Source organism: Salmo salar, chromosome 16 (assembly GCF_965601325.2).
Source record: "Salmo salar chromosome 16, fSalSal1, whole genome shotgun sequence".
Classification (NCBI taxonomy): Eukaryota; Metazoa; Chordata; class Actinopteri; order Salmoniformes; family Salmonidae; genus Salmo; species Salmo salar.
Window position 1 is genome coordinate 89,225,439 of NC_138306.1, and position 4,433 is coordinate 89,229,871.

Sequence of the window (4,433 nt, forward strand, 5' to 3'; positions counted from 1 at the left end):
GTGCTTTTCTTTCAAAACAAGGACATTTCTAAGTGACCCCAAACTGTTGAACGGTAGTGTATGTATTCATATCAGTAGGCTGTACAACACAAAAGGGGAATAAAACTACTCTAAGTGGGTAAGAGTTGAAAGCTAAAAAGGGGAGTGTCATCCTCCACTCACTATCACAAGGGTTAGTAATGTTAGAGAATTTCCAGTCATCTGGTGATTTTCAGTACCTATAATGTTCTCTTTGAAGCAGAAAGAAGAATCGATATAAGGTTAAATATTAGACATGTGTAAGCAGAATGAAGGCTGAGCCCATTTGAATGTACGGAGCTGGATCAATATCGAGTTAACCATTAGACATATAAAAAACAGTAAGCAGAATCCGTGTGGATGAGGCAAGGTAGACCAACACAGACGTGACTGGTCTGGGCTATATCTGATCTTGTGAAGGCTACTGGACATGGGTTAATCATATATAGACAACATCAGCCTGAACTTGTGAAGACCTATGGACAGGAACATTAGCTAATCAGTTATAGGCACCATTAGACCTGCAGTAGGAGTGTGCATGTCTGTGTGTCACGCCACCAATAGAATCTATGACCTAATGTCTGAGCCAATAAGAAAGGCAGCAAGATTAGGGTGGCCAAGGCTAGAAGGTATTAATCATTTACATAAAGTGGAGTGACAATGTTACATAAGGGTAAAACTGTATAAAAGCTGAGTACTGAGAATCAGTTCTTCCATGGAATTGCTCGGCTTTGTTACTTTTGTAATAAAGTCTATTTGAATTCACAAGCTCCGGTATCTGAGAAATATTTGATTCAATATTTCCACGACAGTAACTACAGACTAATTTCATAGAAATTTTAAAAACACTGGCAGTTTGTATACTTCACTTATTTAGTCTACTCTCTGATCACTCCAGATAGCCCAGTGAATAAAACAAATGTCGGCAATACTGCTGTCAAACCATGCAAGTCTGAGTAGCATGAAATAACATCTAGCTTCTCATTGAAACAGTTCTACTGAAACTTAGAACGAACAACACACTTAGACAGAACCTGTGCTTACCATGAGAAACAGATTTCCCAATCTTCTCCTCCTCTTCTTCATCTTTAATGTTGACATCCAGCTCCAGTGTTTGACTGCAGTCTTCCAGCTTCACTGATGCCGTCTCTGGATCCTGCAGTACAAACTGGGCTCCACTGTCACAATCAGGACCCAGTGACTGTAGGTTTGGACTCAGTGTGTCAGGAGAGAGGCAGGCTGGGTCTGTCCTCACTGTTGACGTTACCAGACTTAGACTTAATCTGAGTCGGCCTGTAGTAACAATGAGAAACAGTCAAGTTATTGTCTTGACAGTTCCGGTACTTTCTTTATTCTCTAAAAATATATTATATTGCTTCTTGTTCAATTATCTAATTCACCACATGACTTGGACTGAAATAGGTGCCGGTACTGTTTATATTTACATGGACGAGCTCCACAATACTGTTGAGCTAATCTTCTATAAGAAGAACATGAGCTCAAGCAGTAGAAATTTGAGGTGCCGGTACTCAGCTCCGGTATGCTCCTGTCCAAGTCAAAAACTGATCTCATTTCAATAGATCAGGAGGTAAGCATTGACAACAAAACATGAATTCATCCAAATTAGACCCTTTAAATAAGTGCGCTTAACTTACAGTAGATTTCACAAATTCACATAAATGCACAAAACCATATAGTACGAGGTTACTGTTTGTGAGACCGTGAAATTGTCTCTCTCTGTGTCACGTCCTGACCATAGTAAGAGGTTATTTTCTATGGTAGAGTAGGTCTGCACTTGGTCTCCTCTTTACGAGATCTGTTACAGAACAACCCACCACAAAAGGACCAAGCAGCGTGCCCAGGAGGAGCAGGGATCCTGGGCCAGGGAGAGGAGAGAATGGAGGACGTCCTGGACATGGGAGGAGGTAATGGCAGGGGACAAGACCCTGCCATGGAAGCAGGTGGAGACAGCAAGGGAGGAGCGGCAATGTTACGAGGCGCTATATCGACCAAGAGGCAAGTGCGAGAGGCAGCCCCACAACGGTTTTTTTTTTGGGGGGGGGGCACACGGGTACTTTGGCAGAGTCAGGGTGGAGACCTGAGCCATCTCCCCGTGCTTACTGTGGGGAGCGGGTGACGAGGCAAGCACTGAGTTCTGCGATGATGTGCACTGTATCGCCAGTGCGCATTCACAGGCCGGTGCGATCTGTGCCCGCGCCCTGCATTTGTCGAGCTAGGTTGAGCATCCAGCCAGAACGGGTGGTGCCAGCTCTACACTCGAGATCTCCAGTGCGCCTCCACGGCCCAGTATGTCCTGTGCCTGCTCCTCGCACTTGCCCTGAGGTGCGTGGTACTAGTCTGGCGCCTCCTATGCCAGCCCCACGCATCAGGACTCCAGTGCGCCTGCCCAGTCCGGGGTATCCTGTTCCTGCTCCCCGCACTTGTCCTGAGGTGCGTTACCAGTCTGGCGCCTCCTATGCCAGCCCCACACATCAGGCCTCCAGTGCGCCTGCCCAGTCGGGGGTGTCCCGTTCCTGCTCCCCGCACTCGCCTTGAGGTGCGTGTTACCAGTCTGGCGCCTCCTGTGCCAGCCCCACGCATCAGGCCTCCGGCGACAGTTCCCAGTCCAGAGCTTCCGGCGATAGTTCCCAGTCCGGAACCTACTGAGACGGCCTGCGGCCCGGAACCTACTGAGATGGCCTGCAGCCCGGAACCTACTGAGACGGTCTGCGGCCCAGAGTCTTCAGCGACGGCCTGCAGCCCAGAACCTCCAGCGGCAGTCTGCAGTACAGATCCTCCGCCGATGATCCACGGTCCAGTGGCACAGAAGCAGAGGGATCAGCGGGCGGAGCAGGGGTTACTACCAGAGCCGCCTCCTCCACTGGGGGACGTGCAGGTTCTGGGTACTGCACATGAGCCACCATAGACATTAGCCACCCACCCTACCCTCCCTTTGTGTTTTTTTTTGGGGGGGGGTACTGTCACGTCCTGACCATAGTAAGAGGTTATTTTCTATGGTAGAGTAGGTCAGGGCGTGACAGGGGGGTGTTTTGTTCTATGTTTTCTATATCTATGTTTAGTTTTAGTTTTCTATTTCTAGGTTGATCTCCAATTATAGGCAGCTGGTCCTCATTGTCTATAATTGGAGATCATATTTAAGTAGGGTTTTTTTTCCCACCTGTGTTTGTGGGTTGTGGTCTTCTGTTTAGTTGATATTCCTGACAGAACTGTACGCTTTCGTTTTGTTATTTATCTTTAGTGTTCTGAGTTTAAATAAATATTCATTATGAACACTCAACACGCTGCGCTTTGGTCCGCTCCTTCCGACAGCCGTTACACTCTGATGCACCCGCACTGAAGTCCGTTGACGCAGACAGAGTGGGCGCCGCCATTTTACCAGCTCGTGAATTTTACACAAAACCAATAACATCTCAAATAAATGGATTATTAAATTACCTGGAGGAAATGTAGATCCATTCAGACAAACCCAAAGTTTCTAGCTATGGGACTTTGTAAAATAGTTATCACGTTCACTGTTCGACAGAAAAATTACATCAAACCTGATAATACCTTAACAGATTTGTTACCTATCATGGAAATGTAGATCCACATGTTCTTTCGATTTTAGAAAGTTTAACACCTGCTATTACATACCTGTAGTAATACAGAAACAGACTGCACAGTTCCGGCGCTTTCTTTATACTGAAGAATGGTGCATGCCTGCCCGGAACTTACTGTTCCCCCACTACCACAGTGCAGCCACAGATAGATATTTCACTGGATGTATAAATGTGAAGCATTCGCTAAATTTTCCACTCACTACCAAATAGGGTAGTCAGAGGAAACCCACTGGCCGGCAGTGGTTGAAGATGGATTTTTGCCGAAATTCTGCAAATGTTCTAAACGATGAAAAATCTGATCTTAATACAGTTCTGTTCCCAAAACTAAAATCAGTTGTGAACAGAGTGGACTAAGTTTTGTAGACTTCACCCTTTGCAACAGTAAAAAAAAAAAATGCATTGTTTAGAAGGAACGCAAAGGCGAATTGAGTTTTTGCACACAAACGCTTCACAGAGGCGTTCCCTAACAGAAATATGCAGATATGTGCTAGAACACACCAATAGGATATCATTAGCTCATGCTTGGTATTGCCCACTGACTCAACTGTTCCCATTGGAAACCACCGGCTGTGGTCCATCTTGGTTTAGTTATAAAATCTTTGGCACAACCGTCCGTGTATTCAGGGATACCCCAGGAGTAAAACTATAATTTAGCAATAGAGGATCAATAGCTATTTATTTTTTAAATAGCCTAGCAGTGGATTGTGTGTAGCCAAATCACAAGGCATGACTACAGTCGGGAACGTGTGCCAAATCTGTCAGTGAACAGCATGCAGCCAAAACAGGCCTTTAGCA

The 4,433-nt window shown here is 45.8% G+C and overlaps 1 long non-coding RNA gene across 1 annotated transcript; it reads right to left on the reverse strand.

The window, feature by feature from the left end:
• LOC145861035 (uncharacterized) lies at positions 1–3,949 on the reverse strand. Its single transcript, XR_014380797.1, has 3 exons — positions 3,673–3,949; positions 1,063–1,311; positions 1–230 (listed from the first exon to the last, which is right to left on the reverse strand). It is a non-coding gene; the product is annotated as an uncharacterized LOC145861035 (long non-coding RNA).
• Positions 3,950–4,433: the final 484 nt, after the last annotated feature.